At 42.2% G+C, this 24,034-nt stretch overlaps 1 protein-coding gene across 2 annotated transcripts in view; it reads left to right on the forward strand.

The window, feature by feature from the left end:
* The window catches only part of LOC124012081 (cell adhesion molecule 1-like), a 508,450-nt gene that overhangs the window by 233,931 nt on the left and 250,485 nt on the right, over positions 1-24,034 (forward strand). The window lies entirely within an intron of this gene.

Here is a 24,034-nt window from a genome sequence, read left to right on the forward strand (position 1 = left end):
ACTGACGTGGGGAACAGTCATTTTGAATGTGCTCTGATTATTTTGGAGCAAGTCAAAGGGAAACAGGTGTCATTTTTGTTGCATGGTGATAATTCACCAAAGCCCCATATATCTCAGAGTACAGAAACCGCACTGTTCCATGTTTACTAACATCACATATATATTATATTATTATATATATTATATATATTATATATTATATATATTATATTATATTATTATATTATTATATTATTAACAGGGATGTAAACAAATGTGTGCACAGCAAAATAAATAAGCAGGGATGTAAACAAATGTGTGCACAGCAAAATAAATAAGCTTTTTGTGGATATGTAACATTTCTGTGATATTCTATTATATTTCAGCTCATGAAACATGGGAACCAACACTTTACATGTTGCTTTGTATTTTTCTTCAGTATAAATAATCACACAATATTACATATTGACTGCAAAGTCATTGGATTGCAGGGCCATTCTTTGCCCTCTTGTCAAACGGTGCCATTTTGTCTGGAGAGAAATCACCTGTCTACCCACTGTTTGTGGGATATTGGTGCCTTGGTTGCCAACACAGTTGGCTCTTCTACTAATCACGTTGACACACACAGTCCTCCCAAGACATGTACAGTGCCTTCAGAAAGTATTCACACCCTTTCACTTTTTTGTTGTCTTACAGCCTGAAATTTAAAAAATGTTGGTCACTGGCCTACACACAATGCCCCATAATATCAATGTGGAATTATGTTATTTAAATTTTACAAATGAATTAAAAATGAAAAATGAAAAATGTGCTTAACAAGTCACCTAATAAGTTGTATGGACTCACTGTGTGTGCAATAATAGTGTATAACATGACTACCTCATCTCTGTACCCAACACATGCAATTATCTGTATGTTAAGCAGTGAATTTCAAACACAGATTCAACCACAAAGACCAGGAATGTTTTCCAATGCCTCGCACCTATTGGTAGATGGGTAAAACAAAAAAAAGCAGACATGGAATATTAATATAATATATTAATTACACTTTGGATGGTGTATCAATACACCCAGTCACTACAAAGATAAAGTGGTCCTTACCAACTCAGTTGCCGGAGAGGAAGGAAACCGCTCAGGCAAATGGTGACTTTAAAACACTTACAGTTTAATGGCTGTGATGGGAGAAAACTGAGGATGGATCAACAAGATTGTCGTTACTCCACAATACTAACCTTATTGATAGAGTGAAAAGATGGAAGCCTGTACAGAATACAAATATTCCAAAACATGCATCCTGTTTGCAACAAGGCACTAAAGTAATACTGCAAAAATGTGGCAAAGCAATTAACTTTTTGTCCTGAATTCAAAGTGTTATGTTTGGGACAAATCCAATACAACACATTCCTGAGTACCACTCTCCATATTTTCAAGCATAATGGTGGCTGCATCATGTCATGGGTAAAACATTATTCTAATCGTTAAGGACTAGGAGTTTTTCAGGATAGAAAATAAACGGAATGGAGCTAAGCAATGGCAAAATCGGGAAAACCTTGTCTGCTTTTCACCAGACCCTGGGATATGAATTACCTTTCAGCAGGACAATAACCAAACAGTGGTTCCCAACCTTTTTATGTTACTGTACCACTACTGCCCAGAGGACCCCTGAAGTACCTCCTTGTGTGCATTTTACCAGTAGGCCTATGGTCTCATGAGATTTCTGTGGATAGGCCAAGTACCCGAGGGGTTCTAGTACCCCTAGTTGGGAACCACTGACCTAAAACACAAGGCCAAATCTACAAACACAAGGCCAAATCTTGAAAACAATGGGCAAATATTGTGCAATCCAGGTGTGCAAAGGTCTTAGAGACTTTCTCAGAAAGCTGAGAGCTGTAATCACTGCCAAAGGTAATTCTAACATGTATTGACTTATGGATGTGAATACTTATGTAAATTAGATTTCTGTATTTCATTTTCAATACATTTGTGAACATTTCCAAAAACATGTTTTTACTTTGTTATAATGGGGTATTGTGTGTAGATGGATGAGAGGAAACAAGAAAGTGTAATACATTTTTGATTTCAGGCTGTAATATAACATGTGGAATAAGTCGAGAGGTATTAATACTAATACTAATATTAATACTTTCTGAAGGGACTGAAAATCTCTTGTGCGAGACAGAAACAGCCAGACACTGTCTATTTAAAACCCCGGGTTGATTATACACTGAACAAAAATAAATGCAACGTGCAACAATTTCAAAGGTTTTACTGAATTAAAGTTCATATAAGGAAATCAGTCAATTTTATTAAATTCATTAGCCCTAATCTATGGATTACAGATGACTGGGAATACAGATATACATCTGTATAGGGTTGCACATTTTGGGGATTATTCAGAGGTGGAAACTTTCTGTGAGAATTAACGGGAATATATGGGAATTATCAGGAATATATGGGAATTAACGGAAATATATGCAAATTAATATTAATACCAATTAAATGTAGATGGTTTTTGCTTTGGATATATTTACCATATCATATGGAGACAGAAACATAAACCTTGTACCTTATCATAAGTAGACATAATTGCAAATAATTAAATCCTTCCAATAGAAATAAAAATAACAATTTAGCTACGAATTTAACTTTAATTAAATGAGTTGACTTTTCACATGGGATGATTTCACTGAACAACAAAAGAAAGGGAATATTGAATGAACTCAATGATCCATCGCATCTCCCAGAAATGTTTTCAACATAAATCTGTAAAATGATAACCAAAGCTTTAGTTTCTAGACTGTCTTCCTCTCAGGCTTCCATGTCTTGTCCACCTCTTGAACATCAGACTCTGGGGCCACATCGTCACTGTCACTTTCCAACCTTGGTGAGGATGACTCGTTGTCAGGCGGAAAAAGCCTAAAATTTGCCCGGATGGCCAACAATTCTTCAACCCTTGTATTGTTCAGCCTGTTGTGTGCTTTGGTGTGTGTGTTCCCAAACAATGACCAGTTGCACTCTGAGGCGGCTGTTGTTGGTGGGATTTGGAGGATGATGGAGGCAACAGTGGAAATAACCTCAGATCCATAAAGTCCCTTCCATGTGGCTGATGAGATATGTTGGCACGACTCCCAAAGCCCTTGATTTGAAGTGTACTTCAAGAACCTTGCCCGACTGCCAAACACCTTGACCTCATCCCGGCAAGGTGGTGAGACACGGTAGTGATGACACCATAGGCCTTGTTGATCTGTGCACCAGACAGGATGCTCTTGCCAGCATACTTGGGGTCCAACATGTACACTGCGGCGTGTATGGGCTTCAGGCAGAAGTCTTCATGCTTTTTGATGTATTTCAGAACTGCAGTTTCCTCTGCTTGGAGCAACAGTGAAGTGGGCAGGGCAGTACGGATTTCTTATCTTACATCTGCAAGCAGAGTCTGAACATCAGACAGGATGGCAATGTCTCCCTCAATCCGTGCAATGGCTACTGCTATAGGTTTCAGGCTGCTTACCACTCTCTTCCAAAATACATCATCCAGGAGTATCCTCTTAATGGGGCTGTCCATATCGGCAGACTGTGATATGGCCATTTCTTGGAGAGACTCCTTCCCCCCCAGGAGACTGTCAAACATGATGACAACACCACCCCAGCCGATGTTGCTGGGCAGCTTCAATGTGGTGCTCTAATTCTTCTCACCTTGTTTGGTGAGGTAGATTGCTGCTGTAACTTGATGACCCTTCACATACCTAACCATTTTCTTGGCTCTCTTGTAGAGTGTATCCATTGTTTTCAGTGCCAGGATGTCCTTGAGGAGCAGATTCAATGCATGAGCAGCACAGCCAATAGGTGTGATGTGAGGGTAGGACTCGTCCACTTTAGACTAAGCAGCCTTCATGTTCACAGCATTGTTTGTCACCAGTGCAAATACCTTCTATGGTCCACGGTCATTGATGACTGCCTTCAGCTCATCTGCAATGTAGAGACCGGTGTGTCTGTTGTCCCTTGTGTCTGTGGTCTTGTAGAATAATGGTTGAGGGGTGGAGATGAGATGTAGTTAATTATTTCTTGCCCATGAACATTCGACCACCCATCAGAGATGATTGCAATACAGTCTGCTTTCTCTATGATTTGCTTGACCTTCACTTGAACTCTGTTGAACTCTGCATCCAGCAAATTAGTAGATAAAGCATGTCGGGTTGGAGGGGTGTATGCTGGGCAATACACATTGCCTGTGAGCATCAGAGGTGAACCAGTTGCATACACAGCTTGTGCAAGACATTCATCAGCATTTCTCTGACTACGTTCCTCCATTGAGTCTAAAACACTTTTCATTCCAGGGGGACCAAGAGCTGTTGCTATCAATAAGGTGTCTGATTCATCATTTTCACCTCGATTAGAAGTAGAGGGACTTTGTCAGAGGTTGCTTGTTGTGAGCACTGAGGGAAATTTATGCACTTGGCCAGATAATGCTGCACCTTTGTTGCATTCTTCACATATGATTTGGCACAGTATTTGCAAATGTACACAGCTTTTTCTTTTACATTAGCTGCTGTGAAATGTCTCCACACATCAGAGTGCCCGAGGCATTTTCCTGTAAAGATGAGAAGAAAATGAGTTTAAAAAATACAATTCCATGTACAGATAAATAGTTAAGCAGTTAGATTAAGCAACTCCTTTGTAATATAAATGTTTTAAAATGAAACATATGGAAACAGGTGAATGAACACTCCTCAAGCAAGTTAGCAGGCTCAAGCAAGCTAAAACCCACATGGTAGTAAAAACTAATGAGCAGAAATTGTTAACAAGTTAAAAATGTTTTAAATTAAATCATATGTATTTATATAGCCCTTCTTACATCAGCTGATATGTCAAAGTGCTGTACAGAAACCCAGCCTAAAACCCAAACAGCAAGCAATGCAGGTGTAGAAGCACGGTGGCTAGGAAAAACTCCCTAGAAAGGCCAAAACCTAGGAAGAAACCTAGAGAGGAACCAGGCTATGAGGGGTGGCCAGCCCTCTTCTGGCTGTGCCGGGTGGAGATTATAACAGAACATGGCCAAGATGTTCAAATGTTCATAAATGACCAGCATGGTCAAATAATAATAATCACAGTAGTTGTCAAGGGTGCATCAAGTCAGCACATCAGGAGTAAATGTCAGTTGGCTTTTCATAGCCGATCATTAAGAATATCTCTTCCGCTCCTGCTGTCTCTAGAGAGTTGAAAACAGCAGGTCTGGGACAGGTAGCACGTCCGGTGAACAGGTCAGGGTTCCATAGCCGCAGGCAGAACAATTGAAACTGGAGCAGCAGCACGGCCAGGTGGACTGGGGATAGCAAGGAGTCATCATGCCAGGTAGTCCTGAGGCATGGTCCTAGGGCTCAGGCCCTCTGAGAGAGAGAAAGAAAGAGAGAATTAGAGAGAGCATACTTAAATTCACACAGGACACCGGAAAAGACAGGAGAAGTACTCCAGATATAACAAACTGACCCTAGCCCCCCGACACATAAAGTACTGCAGCATAAATACTGGAGGCTGAGACAGGACGGGTCAGGAGACACTGTGGCCCCATCCGATGATGCCCCCGGACAGGGCCCAACAGGAGGGGCTCTAGAGGGATATCTTCAACCACCAAATTACCATCCTGAGACAAGGCCGAGTATAGCCCATAGGGATCTCCGCCACGGCACAACCCAAGGGGGGCGCCAACCCAGACAGGAAGATCACGTCAGTGACTCAACCCACTCAAGTGATGCACCCCGCCTAGGGACAGAGCTAGGGTTAGAAAGAGCTAGGGTTAGAGGCAGAGACTCCAAGTGGAGAGAAACACACTTTTTTTAAACACACTTTGCTGTATTCTACTATTTACTTGTTAACAAAAAATTGTGTATGTCATCTAAAATATATTCACCCCACCCAGTATTGTAATCAAAACTTACCAGAAAGCATGTAGTCCTTGGCTCAGACAGTGTAGTAGTGTGGGCTCAATAGCATCTCATTAGTGTGCAAGATCTTGAGAATCAGCTGTACATGTGATAGAAGAATGCACTGGTGATGGAAGAATGCAATGTGCATGCAGAGGGTTGCAATTCCATTAAATTGGGGATTGTTTAACCAAAATATGCCATTGTGTACAGATCCTTGTGACATGGGGCAGTGCATTATCATGCTGAAACATGAGGTGATGGTGACGGATGAATGGCAAGACAATGGGCCTCAGGATCTTGTCACAGTATCACTGTGCATTGAAATTACCATCGATAAAAAGCAATTATGTTCATTTTCCGTAGCTTATTTTTGCCCATACCATATCCCCACGCCATTCCGGGATTCATCTGTGAAGAGCACACTTCTCCAGCATGCCAATGGCCATCGAAGGGGAGCATTTGCTGAAGTAAGTTATGTAGCCGAATTGCAGTCAGTTCAAGATGACTAGCACACAGATGAGCTTCCCGGAGATGGTTTCTGACAGTTTGTGCAGAAATGTTTTGGTTGTGTAAACCCACAGTTTCATCAGCTGTCTGGGTGGCTGGTCTCAGACGATTCCGGATGTGGAGGTCCTCGGCTGGCGTGGTCTGCGGTTGTGAGGTCAGTTGGATTCACTTCCAAATTCTCTAAAATGACATTAGAGGCGGCTTATGGTAGAGAAATGAACACTTAATTGTCTGGCAACAGCTCTGGTGGACATACCTGTAGTCAGCATCCCGCAAAACATGAGAAATCTATGCCATTGTGATGTGTGACAAAACTGCACATTTTAGAGTGGCCTGTACCCAGGTGCACCTGTGTAATGATCATGCTGTTTAATTAGATTCTTGATGCATTTGGTCATATAGTGTATGTGGACACCTGCTTGTCGAACATCTCATTCCAAAATCATGGGCATTAAAATGGAGTTGGTCCCCACTTTACTGCTATAACAGACTCCACTCTTCTGGGAAGGCTTTCCACTAGATGTTGGAACATTGCTGCGGGGAGTTGTTTCCATTTAGCCAGAAGACCATTATTGAGGTCAGGCATGGATGTGGGGCTGATTAGGCCTGGCTCGTGGTCGGCGTTCCAATTCATTCTAAAGATGTTCGATGGGGTTGAAATCAGGGCTCTGCACAGACCAGTCAAGCTGTTCAACAAACCATTTCTGTTTGGACCTCACTTTGTGGACTGGGGCATTTTCATGCTGAATTGTTGCCACAAATGTGGAAGCATAGAACCATCTAGTATGTCATTGTATGCTCTAGTGTTAAGATGTCCCTTCACTGGAACTAAGGGGCCTAGCCCGAACACGGAAAAACATCCCCAGACCATTATTCCTCCCCCACCAAACTTTACAGTTGGAACTATGCATTGAGGTGGTAACATTCTCCTTGCATCCGCTAAACACAGATTTGTCCGTCGGACTGACAGAAGTGTGATACATCACTCCAGAGAACACGTTTCCACTGCTCCAGAATCCAATGGCGGCGAGCTTTGCACCACTTCAACCGACGCTTGGCACTGCGCATGGTGATCTTTGGCTTGTGTGCTGCTGCTCGGCAATGGAAACCCATTTCATGAAGCTCCCAACAAACAGTTATTGTGCTGACTTTGCTTCCAGATGCAGTTTGGAACTCGGTAGTGAGTGTTGCAACCGAGTACAGATGATTTTTACATCCTACACGCTTCAGCACAGTCTTCTTCTGTGAGCTTGTGTGGTCTACCACTTTGTGGCTGAGCGAAGTGTGGCCTTTCAACTTCAAGATAACCGCACTTACAGTTGACCGGGGAAGGTCTAGCAGGTCCAGATATTTGACAGACTGACTTGGAAAGGTGGCATCCTATGACGGTGCCACATTTTAAAGTCACTGAGCCCTTCAGTAAGGCCATTCTTCTGCCAATGTTTGTCTATGGAGATTGCATGGCTATGTACTCAATTGTATACATCTGTCAACAACAGGTGTGGCTGAAATAACCAAATCTACTAGTTTGAAGGGGTGTCCACATACTTGTAGACCGTAATTGCTGGACTATAAGCCACTACTTTATTCCCACGCTTTGAATCTCACGGTTTATACAATGACGCTGCTAATTTCTGGATTTTTCCCGCATTCACAAGATTCATGCCACCAAAAAACTGAGTACCGTCACATAATGTGACGTAAAATTGAGCGGGCTCAAACTTCCCATCCTTCTGATTATGGTAGTAATTTTGTCACCCTCATCATGGCAAAGACACGGAGAAATGCTTATGATGCAGCTTTCAAGTTGAAGGCAATCGATCTGGCTGTTGGAAATGGAAAGAGAGCTGCTGCACGGGAGCTTGGCCTTAATGAGTCGATGATAAGACGTTGGAAACAGCAGCGTGAGGAACTGACTCAGTGCAAAAAGACAACAAAGGCTTTCAGAGGGAAGAAAAGCAGATGGCCCAAAGTATTTGCAGCCACTCGACATCAGTGTAAATCGTGCATTTAAGGTGGCGCTCCTTGTTAGGTGGGAGTCTTGGATGACAAGTGGGGAGAAATCCTTCACTAAAACGGGCTGCATGCGAAGAGCAACTTATGGTCAAGTCTGCCAGGGGGTCCTGACAGCGTGGAGCATTGTCAAAAAATCCGCTATGATCAACGGGTTTCGAAAGGCTGGTCTGCTGCGTGTTGAAGGGGCAGCATGAGCTCAGCGGGGTATTTGCCTCCGGATGAAAGTGACGAGAGCGACAATGAAAACGATCCGACATCGATGAAGCAATTCTGAGGCTATTCATCTGTTTCAGTGCACAGGAGGAGGAAGATAGTGACCAAGTTCATTTGTTTCAATGTACCGGTAGGCACCTGCGGCTTATAGACATGTGCAGCGTATTTATGTACAAAATACATATTTTTTTATAATTCAGTGGGTGCGGTTTATATTCAGGTGTGCTTAATAGTCCAGCAATTATGGTAGTGTTTGCACCTGTAAGGTAGATGGATTATCTTGGCAAAGAGAAATGCTCACTAACAGGGATGAAACAAATTTGTGCACCACATTTTTAAGAAATAAGCTTTTTGTCCATATGGAACATTTCTGGGATCTTTTATTCCAGCTCATGAAACATGGGACCAACACTTTACATGTTGCTTTTCTATTTTTGTTCAGTGTAGAATCCCAACATAATTAGCAGCCACCCCTAAGCCTTTGTTTCAGAAACACACACCAACACAGTCGCAAGTGTGTGATTATAGGAACTCTAAATATGTTTGTGCAGGCACTATACAGTCATCCTATTCTACAGTGGTGCTTCTGAAATCTTCACAATAGTAGGAATTGCATTATAACTGGACATTTTCACCTATGTGATTATGTGAACCAGACCAAATGATTATCTCTTAAATTTGAAGATCTTTATAATAAGGCAGAGTGATTCACACGTTACAACCTTTATCTAAAATGTATTAAATCTGTTTGAGTAAAAAAACAAACTACTTACAATACCCCATGATGACAAAGCAAAAACTGTTTGTTTTTTAATGTGAAATATCATACCCTTTACTCTGTACTTTTTTGAAGCACCTTTAGCAGAGGTTACAGGCTCGTCTTCTTGGGTATGACGCTACAATCTTGGCACCACTGTATTTTGGGATTTTCTCCCATTCTTTTCTGCATATCTGTATTATTGTATTATTGACTTGTTAATTGTTTACTCCATGTGTAACTCTGTGTTGTCGGTTCACACTGCTATGCTTCATCTTGGCCAGGTCGTAGTTGCAAATGAGAACTTGTTCTCAACTAGCCTACCTGGTTAAATAAAGGTGAAAAAAAATATATATATATCCTCTCAATTTCTGTCAGGTTTGATCGGGAGCTTTGTTGCACACTATTTTCAGGTTTCTCCAAAAATGTTCAAGTTTATACCTGGGCCATTCAAGGACTAGTTTCATCAAGTATCTCTCTGTACTTTGCACCGTTCATCTTTCCCTCGATCCTGACTAGTCTCCCAGTCCCTGCCGCTGAAATACATCCCCACAGCATGATGCTGCCACCACAATGCTTCACCGTAGGGATGGTGCCAGGTTGCCTTCAGATGTGATGCTTGGCATTTAGGCCAAAGAGTTCAATCTTGGTTTCATTAGACAAATAATATTATTTCTTATTGTCGGAGCGTTCTTTAGGTGCGATTTGGCAAACTCCGCGCGGGCTGTCATGTGCCTTTTACTGAGCAGTGGCTTCCGTCTGGCCAATCTACTATGAAGGCCCGATTGGTGGAGTGCTGCAGAGATGGTTGTCCTTGTGGAATGTTCTCCCATATCGCCACAGAACTCTGGAGCTCTGTCAGAGTGAACATCAGGTTTTTGGTCACCTCCCTGACCAAGACCCTTCTCCCCCAATTGTTCAGTTTGGCCAGGCTGCCAGCTCTAGGAAGTGTCATGGTGGTTCCAAACTTCTTCCATTTAAGAATGATTGAGGCCACTGTGTTCTTGGGGACCTTCGATGCTGCAGAAATGTTTTGTTTAGGTTCCCTTCCACCGATCTGTGACACAACACAATCCTGTCTCGGAGCTCTACGGACAATTCCTTCGACCTCATGGCTTGGTTTTTGCTCTGACATGCACTGACAACTGTGGGACGTTTAGACAGGTGTGTGCCTTTCCAAATCATGTCCAATGAAATTAATTTACTACAGGTAGACTCCAATCAAGTTTTAGAAACATCAAAAGGATGATTAATGTTTTAATCTAAATACCTTTTTTTTGTCATTATGTGGTATTGTGTGTAGATTGAGGAAAATATTGATTTAATACATTTTAGAATAAGGCTGTAATGTAACAAAATGTAGAAACATGGAAGGGGCCTGAATACATTCCGAATGCGCTGTATAATGAAGAGAGACAATGAAGAGAGACAAATGTTAGGTGCAGGCTATGTCTTTTCAGCTACTACTACCTTTCCAGATTTTGACCAGTGGAGTATCTCATTAGCCGGGCCCTCGCCTTTGTCCTAGAATTGCCACCACGTCTCCTACCCTGCATAATGACTAGTGCTCTCTGAACCACAGGCAGTCACGGAACCACCGTTAGGCAATGATAGCATTACTGCTCTGGCTTATTTAAGGTGGTTTTAACTGGGGGCCCTGTTTAATGAACAGCTTGTGCCGAGCAATAATCTTTGAGTTGACACACACAAATCACTCAGTAGAGCACTAAAAGAGATTCACCTGCCTCACAATATGTTTGCAGGTGTGGTTTGCTAACGTGAGATGGAGGGAAGAGGTTGAGGGAAGTACATGGACTGCAGGGAGAGTCTACACAACAGAAGAGGTGCACTTAATCACTCACTTTGTTTCTGGAAATACCTTCACCAGCGAGGCATTGTATGAGGGCCCTCTGTTCCTAGTCAACTGCCGATGGAGTGCGCCAAAAAAGTTATGTTCTTGAAGTAGCATCCATTTGACAATTCTCACTATTTAGGTAAGAAGGTTAAGGTAATACTCAATTTAATGGTACAATTTTTATTTTTTAGCACAACTGTCATAATCTGCTGGGAAGTTTTTAAAAGTAGCTGTGGGGAGTGTGGATAATGAGTGCTGCTGCGTTGCATCCCTTGGCTCAGTCAGATGCTGAGAGAGCTCTCCTCAGATTCTTTCCAATTTTGCTACACTTCTCTGAAATGCACCATGAAAAGCCTCCAAATCCAGGTTTTACGTTTCCTGTTTAAAAAAAAAAAAAAAAAAAAAAACTTATGCTTGGTAGTTCTAGCGTTTGAGTGAAGTAAGCCTCAGATCTCACACAGCACTGTACCGAAATGGACCTGGGGCTTTCCCACTCGGACCCAATATACATACATATATTTTTTTCAATATAGAGACCCATTCCAAATGGACCCAAAGGCATATAGAACCGGTCGGGTTCAGGTCCGATCCGAGTGAGGGAAGCAGCAGAAAAGCCCATTTTTATTAGCTAGTTAGATTATTAACTTTTAATTCTGTAATTTTTATTCCATCTTCCATTAATCTCCTGACCTGCTTCCAACACACGGAAGCTCTATGACTGTAATGCCGCTTCGATTACTTGTGATTGGCTGACCAAAAGAAACAACTACACGTGCCACTCTCATTTAAAGCCTGAGCAGCAGCATAAATTATATAATTTTCTCTCTCACAGCAGTTGCGTTCGGGTCTTTGCAGATTCTTTCAAACAAGCCAGTTCTAATTACACCTACCCGAAAACCGTGACAATCAAATCAGTTACCACGACCCGTGAGATAATTTAGAAATTCTGCACCCGGACCCACCCGGGTTCTGGACTGGGTCTTGGGTAATCGGGTACAGGTGGACCTGTGAAGACTTCTACTGTAGATCTTCTTTAAATGTTTGCAAGTGAAATGGTTCTTTAAAATGCAACAACACTTATAAGGTCAAGAGTTGACTTGACACAAACACAAGACTATGGAAAGATAGTGAGCATACAGGTGTTAGTTTGTGTTTGCACGCCCTGTTAATAGTTATATTAGCGGGTTTTCCCACCTTAAAAAGACAGTCTTTGCAGAGGTGTATTCAATGTCTTGCCTTTTTCAACAGCCAGGACAGCTATTTGTCATGGTGAGTTGGTTAAACAAGCTGAAAACTATTGATTCACTTTTGCCCAAGACAAATTTAATTTAAATAGCATTGTTAAGGAACGTCAACTTAAAGAACGTCAAATTGAATCCTGATATCCCTCTATTTATAGATGGCTGTGTAATCACACAACCATATAATCCATCACAATGAATTACCCCTTAAGATAATACATATTTTATATCAACATTTTACCTTGATATTTCTCAAAATGTGGGTGTGGTCAGTCAAGCCGATCCTGTGCAATGCATTTTCCGCTTCAAATGTTTTGCATCATTTATCCACATAAGCTCCTCTTGTCTTATTTTTTTGAGGGAAATCAATACCTCTCTTACTAGTTTTCAGGAAAATAATAAAATAATGAGAAGTTGTCTCGCAAGGAAAAACAAATTGCATAAGGACCTTATTTAGAATAAGTATGCTACTGCAGTCTCTGTAGAGCACAATATCATCTTAGTTCAGGTAGTCTAAATATAGTTGGCATAACTGCTTTGGAAGAATGTTCCTTTATGTGAAGACCTAATGTTAAAATGAGGATGCGCTCTGGCTTCAGCTCCTCATATGGTGAACTTTGAAGTTTTTTTATTTATTTTGAAAGCAGACTTTCTTCCGCTGCAATAGATACTGCATTGGAATTCACATGGTAGTCATTCTGCAAGCTCAGTTTGTACACAGAAGTTGTTTTATATTGTTGACCAGTCATATATAGCAAATGTGTTCAGATTTCTCTGTAGTGTCTTCTGAATCAGGGCAGGTGGCTCGTGGCTAACTCCGAGTGTCGACGAGAGTGCTGTCGCGGCTATTCTGGGCTCCATTCGCTCTCTCTATGGGAGTTTCATGTTCAGTGTCAGGCTCAGTTCCCAATCTTTCTCAATGGTCCTTGTACTCCCAAGATTGATTCTTTATACAGGGTGCTCAATTCTAATTATGGTTTCAATTGACTGTATAATTACAGTAACATTTCACCATTAAATAGCAACAAGTGGGGGAGATCAGCCAATGGATATCAATCTGCCAAGTGGGTCACTAGTTCACTATTTAAAAAAACATAACTATATTTTGTGGATATTTTTTCGATACACATTGAAAGTTTAATCTAATCAAGGCATTAAATTCACCCCAAAATATTTTTTTATATGAGGTCTTTGCACAACGTGGTTCTAATCTAAAAATGAAATTTCCCTCCAACAGTCTCATCTGTCCCCAATGTTGTGCATCAACAGTCTCGTCCTCACTCCAAATTAAATAGTTTTCTCACGCCCGTTAATATCAATAATCTAGCGTACTAAATTGTAAGAGAGAAAAATTGTTAAAGTACCATCTTTGCAGGCGTTTGAGAATGAATGGGAAAGGAATACAAGCTCTCTCTGCCAATTCCGTTTTGAAGTAGACCTCGTGTAATACCGACCTGGATATAGGCCTGGCTTGGCCAATTGTCTTTTTCATAGAGCTTCCTGGACTTCAACAACCCTCTTCTCTAATTGGTTGGTCTAGGTTCCTATCGTTTTTCTGACACGTGCTTTGTCTCTAGTTGTAATTCATGGCACATCTGGTCTTTCCCTTTGTGTTTTCAATTCTCTTTCATGTGAGCTTACATGTTTAGGGTCATGGACCTTGTGTTGATTGCTCTTGTCCAGGGTTCCCCAACTTTGGCCCTCCTAAGTTTTCTGAGGCCCCCCAAAAATTGACATCAGACTAAAAACACTAGCACGTCAGCTCCAAGTGATTCAAATTGTTTTAATCTGTTCCAAAGTATTCCCACACATAATAGAGAGATGTGTGATCATAAGCAAGGTTTGACATGATTATGTTTTAGTCATAGTCTACAGTCTTAAATATTTTCATTATGTTCCGGTGCCCTGACCATCCGCTCAAGAAAGTTTGTCCCGCAGCTGAATCTAGTTGATGATCCCTGCTCTACTCCATGCATCAGACCTCTCGTGTAGTGTTGTTGGTCTGTAGTTACTGTTGATGTATGAGCTGTGTCGACTGGTTATGCATGAAAAAGTTGGCCTCCATAAAATACGATATATCCCAGATATATAACCTTGTTTGTTTTCTTACAGTTAAACAAATATTCCTCCACGAGGCCACATCTCACCGACAGACTTTTATTTGGCTCCCATTAGCGAGCATCCTGAAACAATGAGCGGATGGAAGGAATACCAATGAAGAACAATTTCCCAGTATGGCCTGAAATAAGACTAGTTATCTTAAGATAATAACACAGGGGCACTTAGGAACATGAATCTCATTGATTATGGCGGGAGTGCACTTTCCTAGCAAGCCAGAGGGCCTTGACTCCTGGCCACCTGGCGTTGGTTGGTTAAAAAGACAAGACCATATTTCTTACCCCGCAGAATGATTAATCCAATAGAGAGAAACAAATGCACATGATACGCTCCACTATTTTCCCCCCTCAGTGCCGCTCAATGAACTCCTAGGCACCCGTCTCATATCAATGGCCCGCAAATAGATGACTATGGCTTCATTGGGGCAGATGGGAGAGAAGAAAGAAGTGAGGTGTGTACAGTATGTTGGCCTATCTGGCCATCTCTGTAACCCAAACATTCATTGGTAGAATGTCAAAGGACAAAAAGCAGGAGTTCATGTACTCAACTGAAAGGAATATGATTGGTATTATAAGATGGATTGTATCATTCATAGAAAGTGTTTACTGTATGTTTAGACTACAATAAACTGGAAATGATCTGTGTGTTGCCTAGAGGCATGCAAAGACAAGTGGATTTGTGGTAGTGGTAAAAAAAGGCAGATGGTAATAGTACATGTAGTCTCAGAGAGGACATGCCTGTTTGCTGTACACGCTCCAGAAAGGACACGTCCAAGTGCCGACGTCCCCTTTCTGTGATATTCTCCAAAGTGAACAGAGTAGCAGGTAGAAATGTGTGTGTGTGTGTGTGTGTGTGTGTGTGTGTGTGTGTGTGTGTGTGTGTGTGTGTGTGTGTGTGTGTGTGTGTGTGTGTGTGTGTGTGTGTGTGTGTGTGTGTGTGTGTGTGTGTGTGTGTGTGTGTGTGTGTGTGAGAGGGAGCGTGTGAGAGGGAGCGACTGTCCCCCTCTCTGGACGTGACCTGGATAGCAGTAATAACCCAATGGCTAAGGATGCTACTTCTTAATGCCAAATATAACCTACTACTGTTACATTCTAAGGTTGCTAAATGGGAAAGTTTCTACCACTACACATCTTACATGCTATAGATGCTAAATGCCAACAAGGCACGTGGCACCATGACAAGGCTGAGCCAGCCAAGCCATGTCAGCCTAAGGGAGCAGGGCAACGAGAGAGGAAGAAAGAGAGATTGATAGAGAGCGATGACCACACAATACGATATCCTCAACACATGACAGGCTACACCTTCTACTCTTTGTTTTTTCTATTGTGTTGCTTGATGCCCGGTTGTGCTTACTGTGACTAACCCTGGTATCCCTACTGCATTCCCTCAGGAAACTGTGCTATGTTTCATTGGCAACACGTAGGGACTATCTGGAAATTGTAATCTCTGTAAATTAAAGCCTGAGAGAGGCTTTAGAAGCCGGGAAGCCAAGCCTAAGCACTGCCCCTGATTGTCATTTGGCTCGGAGCCATCTGACAAGAGAGAAATGCAAAATCACTCATTTGGCGGCCTGCTAATACCCCCCTGTGTGCTCAGAGGGTGAGGTTATGTTTGTACGTCTGTCTGCTCGACGACAGCATAAAGAGCATGCCTGTACAGGGAATGTCTGATACACTAAAGAAGTGGGCTGCAATATTCATCCCCCGTCCCCCTCATTTACATTTAGAGCAGAAATCATAGAGAGTCATGACTTGTTAAAGAAAGAGAACTGGTGACGTATAGTTTGAAAGGCCAGGCGACAACAACGTGGACTGGTCAGACCATCTGCATAATGAAGTAAAAAGGGCTGTGATTAAAATGGCTGGACAGTGAATGACAAGATCCGGTGAATCAAAGGAAGGTCATTTGCCATAGTGGAACATTGACAGTGGCCAAAATGCACATTACTCTCGCAATCAGGCTTGCTTAGGCAGTGATTTAATCTACCCCGATGAAAGGTTGGGGTTGTGTGCAGCATGCAATCGCAGACATATCATGACACACACACACACCTGATACAGGTGCATGATTTGTCAGAAAGATGTGAATGCCCCTGAACTTACTCGGAGTAAGGTTATATTCAGAATCTGTGGCTTTGGTCCCTCATTGTTAATTCCCACTTTATGTTGAGGGATGGGGACAGCATCACTCCCCAGGCTATGTCTTTAGAAAACTCTTTTAAATCTTAAACGTACCAGATAAAATCGTTGTTAAGGATTCTTCTTGGTTGTCTTATTACATGCTTGGAATATGAAGGCTGTAGGGCCGTATTGTAGACCAGACCACTGAGGTCAACATGCCTCATAGCTAGCTCATTGTCATTGATTGACAGCTGTGCTGAAGATTCCTCATTGAATATGGGCCCTGTAGTCCCACCCCCGTACAACATCAGGCACACCTGTCCGACATAGGCTACACTTCGTCCCTAAAGACTACATTTCAATAAAATCAAATCACCCGTGTCATTCTCATCACAAGTAAAGTATTAGCTCAAACCAATGTTGTCCTGATGGTGGTGCCATTTTCCCTCGGCTGCATCGAGGTGATAAAGGAAAGGGCGGGGGCTCAGCTGTGAACATGCTTTGGCAGGTCAGGGGTATTTTTAGTGCTGTTGACTGAAAGCTCGGCCAGTGTGTTATATTCCCCTAGGGGGCTGTGGCTCATGCTCTCCTAGGCAGCTGTCACACACACAACCCACCAACCAACCATAGAGGAGAACCAGCTGTGTGTGGTGGGAGGGAACGACAGGCCCCGGGTCTGGGGACAGTAGTGTTCCCGTCAAGGCCATCCAATTATCACACGCCATTCGACCGGCAAGAAGTCTAAGAAAAAAACTGCAAGTTAGCTTCAGAAGAGGGCTGCAAACAGGAGGAGTCGCCTGTCAATTAGTGATACTATAAAAGCTGGCAAGGACACGAGTGTTGGGCATTCCATTCCCTCTTGCAAGGGTCAGGGATGTTTTGTCTCCTGCAACATCCCCCAACCTCTAACCCTGGTCACTCTGTATTTCTCTCCTCCTTTTTTCAACTCTCTTGATCTTTCCCTCTTTCGATGTCTCGTCGAGATTTAATATCACCCCCCTCCACTGCTAAGTTGCGTCTCTTTCTCCTTCCACCCCTACTCACTTGCTGCCTCCTTCCTTCTGCCTTCCCTCTCCTCCTACTTATGGATTTGGTGCCTCACTCCTGCTCTCCATCCTTTCCTCCCTCTGTCACTATCCTGGCACCTCTCCTGCCCTCTCTCTCTCCCCTCCTTCTCACCCCCTTCCCTCCCTCCCCCACCTCTCCTCCCATCCCGTCTCAGCGTGGAGCGGCTAACTCACACTGTGCTGGGCTTCACGTCCGCCTGGGTGTCTTTCACTTTGCTAATGAGATTTAATTATTGGCCCAAAAATGAGAGATCACACTGGTAACATCATTTGGTGTCCCTCTATCCCCCCTTCTTTTCTCTCCACCTCGCTCTCTTTTGTTTTACTCCCTCTTAGCTTTTTCCATATGCTGTGACACTATTCATCCACTGCAGTCGCTTTGTGTGCTGCTGTTTGACTACGGAGTCCTCTGATCAAACACCTACAGTGCAGGGTGCCCCACAATGTTCCATCCTCTGCCTACTCCTTTTTTCCTGCCATCCCGTTATCGAGTCTCCTAACTGGATGGATCAAATATTTTTTGGGCCATTTGCACGTCCTTGGAAAAAGAAAAATAGTTTCTCTGTGCTTGCTATTGCTATGTGACTGCATGGGAGTAGCACAGAGGCATTTCCGGATTACCAATGCAGTGGCAGGAGGCTTGTATGTGTTTGTCGTGCATAATGAATAACCATACAAATTACACCCTTGCCGTTTCAGACCATGTCCAACACCCTATTAGTGCACAGGAAGCAGATTTTAAGTTTTGATTTGACTTCTCTGGCTCCCTGGTAGGGGACACCCTGAGGATTCCTCTCTCATTAATGCAATGTATGTCAGAGACCGAGCCGAGTTGTCTAAGAGCGCTGCTGCACCTTTAGCCGAGCCACAGTGGACGCCCTCGCTGCTTTAGCCTCCAACGGGCTGGTGGCAAACTTTCACCATATTCTGACAGTGTACTGTGGGGGTTGGGAGGGCTGGGGTGGGGGAGGAAAGTCCCAGCTTGCCCGATTAATCACTTAAGAAAACTCCCTTCTTGGTGAAGAAGTATTTACATTGAGCATACTGACCTACATGATCCCGGCTCAAGGCATTAGTCACAATGCTCCCACTGTTAATTTAGCTCTCTCTTGACAATCCAGTACCCACTTTGGAGTGAATCGGCTAATGAGGACTTCCTAAAGGTTAAGTAAACACGAAGCAAGGCCATAAGCTCTATCGCAATTGGAGAATAAAGAGCACTGCAGGGAACAGGCTTCTCAGCAGATCTTAGCTGATGCATGTTGGTGAGACTAGGTTGGTGGTTAGATTTAATCGGGAGATAGCCTAGCTAGTAAACCTACATTTCCTACTCTGATTGAAGCTGATCCTGGTAAATAAGTTAATTCAGAGAATGCTAAGCGTTAGTTGTATTTATTTATTCTCTTGGAAGTCACATTCACAGAACTGCCGGGCCTTGTCTTGAGCACAGACAAAACAATTATGCAGGCTAATTAGTTTGAATTAGAGCACCATTTGAAAACGAGAAACGTTTGCAGTTAAAACGATACTCTTCGGGCCTTGAGAAGTAGGAGTGAATGAAATGATTCGACCTTTATTAAGCGGGCCACTGCCTAGCTTCTCATGAATAATGCTCATAAAAGCACAAAGCAAAGTAGAGGAAGACGTCAAGTGCATTATCATTTTGTTAGCCCCTCCGAATATGTGGTGATTGGAATTGAAAAAGTAATTGTCTGGAGAAAATGAAAGTTATTATGTCATGTGGAATACGCAGCAAGACATTTGGATTCAAGTGATGGACATTATGGTGCATTGTAACAATTTCCCCAATGTAATTGGTGCTGAATAGCATTTTTAAGATGTAGTCGGCTACTGTTTTGAATCAATCATTTTGTGTAGGCATTTGACCACTGCTGTATTGGAAGGACCAAGCTACTATTGATTGTTCTGTTTTACACCTTGGAGAGTGAAGTCAAATATGAGAATACCAAAGGCGCTCTTCAAAGCACCCACTTGGTTGCCAAGTTATTTTCTAAATGCGCAGCCGATGTTATGTCATCAACTTTTATGCATCTGCTACATGATCAATAAATGTTGAACCGGTAATCAAACTGGTAGAAACAAATCTGTTTGATAAACCATTCTGTCATGCAGTTGCCTTTTGAAATAACCATTTGTTTATCTAGTGTGGTTGAGGTTGGCTGCCTCACAGTGTACAAATACTTCCCCCATTGCTCCCAAAGATCCAAGGGTGAGGAGTAGTAGCTCTCTCTCTTGGCCTGGTACCCAGCCACGTTGCAGTGGAATGCCCAGGCCCCACCAGGTCTGCTTTGGGCGTTTCTTCTCTGGGAGGATTGTGCCCGCCTACTACTCCACCATAATCCTGATATATTTTTGTCACTTAAAGAACACAAAGGCTGAAATCTTGTGGCGCCTGACATTTTACCTCCCACTCACAAAATAAGAAGAAACTGCCTTCAGAGGCTCAAATTCTGTATTTATTTGGACACTGCTGGGCCACTGATGGGCAATACTTCTGGGGGTTTCAACAACAAATGTCCACCAGGTGTGTGAGTATTATTTGAACAGTTCCAGGGCTTATTCTTGTCTCTTTGAATTAATTTGCACGACTGGCATGGCCTAGTACAGAGATGATACACAACACCACCAATCTCCTTCAACAGACTAAGATAAAACCCTGTTTTTGGAATCCTGCTTAGTAAGCCTATTTATTTGTTAATGATGACAAAGCATTTCCACAGCAGAAGCTTTGTTGTTTGTTGTGACATACAAAGACAAGTAGGCTACTGTCTGCATTGTAATGTAATATACAGTACTAGTCAAAAGATTGGACACACCTACTCTTTCAAGGGTTTTTTCTTTATTTTGACTATTTTCTAGATTGTAGAATAATAATGACGACATCAAAACGATGAAATAACATATGAAATCATGTAGTAACCAAAAAAGTGTTAAACAAATCTAAATATATTTTATAGTTGAGATTCTTCAAAGTCCTCACCCTTTGCCTTGATGACAGCTTTGCACACTCTTGGTATTCTCTCAAAAGTTGCCTATAAACTTTGCCAAAATATTTCAAACTACTTTTGTAATACAACTTTAGGTATTTTTAAACGTTAATAATCGATCAAATTGAAGACTGGTCTATCTGTGTTCAATACAGGAAGACAACAAACCAAGCTACTTTCAAGTCTTGCACAACTCTCAACAGTGTTACGCAGTTTCTAGTTGGCCCTACTTCTTCATTGCACAAATGAATAACCTCAACCAAATTCCAAAGACTGGTGACATCCAGTGGAAGCGGTGGGAACAGAAAACAAGTTCCTAAGAAATATCGTTTGCCAATGAGAACACAGAGAACAGACTGAGACCTCAAAGAAAAATAAATCTGAACGGTTAGTCCTCTGGGTTTTGCCTGCAACATAAGTTCTGTTATACTCACAGAGATGATTCAAACAGTTTTAGAAACGGCAGTGTTTTCTATCCAAATCTACTAATAATATGCATATCTTGACATGAGTAGCAGGAAGGTGAAATTGGGCACGCTATTTATCCAAAAGTGAAAATGCTGCCCCCTATACCTTAAGAAGTTAATAACAAACGTGTATGCCATCTGTAAATACGAATAAATTGTTAAATTATGATCCTGAGATAATGAGTGGGCTGGACATGCCAAGAGAGTAGTTCAGAAGCCTCTAAATAAGATCTGGTGCAACCAAATTCCTTCAGAAGTTACATAATGAATTCCACCTGTGTGCAATCTAATTGTCACATGATCTGTTACATGATCTCAGTATATATACACCTGTTCTGAAAGTCCCCAGAGACTGCAACACCACTAAGCAAGGGGCACTATGAAGACCAAGGAGTTCTCCAAACAAGTCAGGGACAAAGTTGTTGAGAAGTACAAATCAAGATTGGGTTATAAAAAATGATCAGAAACTTTGAACATCCCACAGAGCGCCATTAAATCCATTATTAAAAAATGGAAAGAATATGGCACCACAGCAAACATGCCAAGAGAGGGCCGCCCACCAAAACTCACGGACCAGGCAAGGGGGGCATTAATCAGAGAGGCAACAAAGAGACCAAAGATAATCCTGAAGGAGCTGCAAAGCTCCACAGCAGAGATTGGAGTATCTGTCCATAGGACCACTTTAAGCCATACACTCCACAGAGCTGGGCTGTACGGAAGGGTGGCCAGAAAAAAGCCATTGCTTAAAGAAAAAGATGACCAAACACATTAGGTGTTTGCCAAAATGCATGTGGGAGACTCCAAAAGCATATGGAAAAAGGTACTCTGGTCAGATGAGACTAAAATGTAGCTTTTGGGCCATCAAGGAAAACGATATGTCTGGTGCTAACCCAACACCTCTCATCACCCCGAGAACACCATCTCCACAGTGAAGCATGGTGGTAGCAGCATCATGCTATGGGGATGATTTCCATCGGCAGGGACTGGGAAACTGGTCAGATTTGAAGGAATGATGGATGGCGCTAAATACAGGGAAATTCTTGAGGGAAAACCTAGTCAAAGCCCAGACCTCAAACCAATTGAGAATCTGTGGTGGATGACGTAAAGATTGCTGTACACCAGTGGAACCCATCCAATTTGAAGGAGCTGGAGCAGTTTTGCCTTGAATAATGGGCACAAATCCCAGTGGCAGAATGTGCCAAGTTTATAGAGACATACACCAAGAGACTTGCAGCTGTAATTGCTACAAAAGGTTTCTCTACAAAGTATTGACTTTGGGGGGGTTACGCACTCAAGTTTTCTGTTTTATTTTGTCTTATTTCTTATTTGTTTCACAATAAAACATATTTTGCATCTTCAAAGTGGTAGGCATGTTGTGTCAATCAAATGATACAATCCCCCCCCAAAAAATCTATTTTAATTCCAGGTTGTAACGAAAAATGCCAAGGGGGGTGAATACTTTCACAAGCCACTGTATATAGGTAAGAAAGTCTAGCTAGCTACATTTTCAGAATTTACACATTTCTAATTTTGACAGTGGTTTAATTTCAGGCTAGCATTACATGTATGATGTTATTATTCGTATCCCAGAGCCGTTTGTTTGGCTAGTTAGAGCCTAATGTTAGCTAGCTAACATTGAACCTGATTGGTTAGTTACCACTACCAGCAGATTCATGCAAGTCGTAGTAACGCCATGAGTTGGCATTATGGTCATTGTTGTTCAACTAGCTAACGTTAGCTGGCTGGCTTGCAAGCTAACGTGACGTGTATGATCTTACACGTTGTTTACCTAACTAGGTTCATTGTTTACCTAGCTAGCTAGCTACATGTCTTAAGTTAAAGTGTACTGTTAGTTAGCTAGCTAGCTAACTTTAGCTGGCTGGCTCCCTAGCTAATGTTACGCGTATGATGTTATTATTATTATATTATTATTCGTATCCCAGAGACGTTTACTTGGCTAGATAGAGGCTAATGTTAGCCAGCTAACATTGAACCTGTTTGGTTAGCTCCCAGCAGATTCATGCAGGTTGTAACAACATGATTTGGCACTATGTTCATTGTTGTTTAAGTAGCTATGATATGTGTTGCGATTCTCATGAATAATATGTATTGCAATTTGATACTGTGATTTTATTTGCGATTTTATATTCCAAACAAATTGCTAGCTTGCTAGCTAACGTTATTTGACTTGTTTGATCTTACACATTGTTTATCTAGCTAGATAAATAGTATCTCAAAGCTCAGTTTGCTGCACCCACAAAGCAAATATTAGACAGCATGGATCTTAATCCAGGAGGGGATTCTCTGCTGCTGTTACCAGGAAGCTTGACCTTGAGAATCATACCATGGGTATTTTCAAATACCCTGATATACTGTATGGTATACCGCCCAAGCCTAGTGTGTATGTGTGTGTGAGTTGATGGATCAAGGTATGCTTATTCGGAACTGCCTGACTCTATCCTCTGCCAAAGCAACCCCTGATCTATCCCCCTATCCCCACCTCCTCTCTTGGCTCAAAAAATAGCCGTTGTTCTCCGGCCACAGGAAGAGTCACCTTTCCCCAATTGAAGCTAATGAGATATAGCGGAACTGAGACATTAATTAGGCACCCCGCTAAGATTGCCATAATGTATTATTTTAATCTCACATTCGACTACCTTTTTAAAGGGGTTATAGACAGGTTGGAGTTTAGTTATAGTGAAGAAACATAGATATCAAGCGTAGCGGTTAGAGGCACAGTGTGGCATATGTGGATAGATGGTTTG

The sequence above is a fragment of the Oncorhynchus gorbuscha genome, linkage group LG02, assembly GCF_021184085.1.
Source record: "Oncorhynchus gorbuscha isolate QuinsamMale2020 ecotype Even-year linkage group LG02, OgorEven_v1.0, whole genome shotgun sequence".
Classification (NCBI taxonomy): Eukaryota; Metazoa; Chordata; class Actinopteri; order Salmoniformes; family Salmonidae; genus Oncorhynchus; species Oncorhynchus gorbuscha.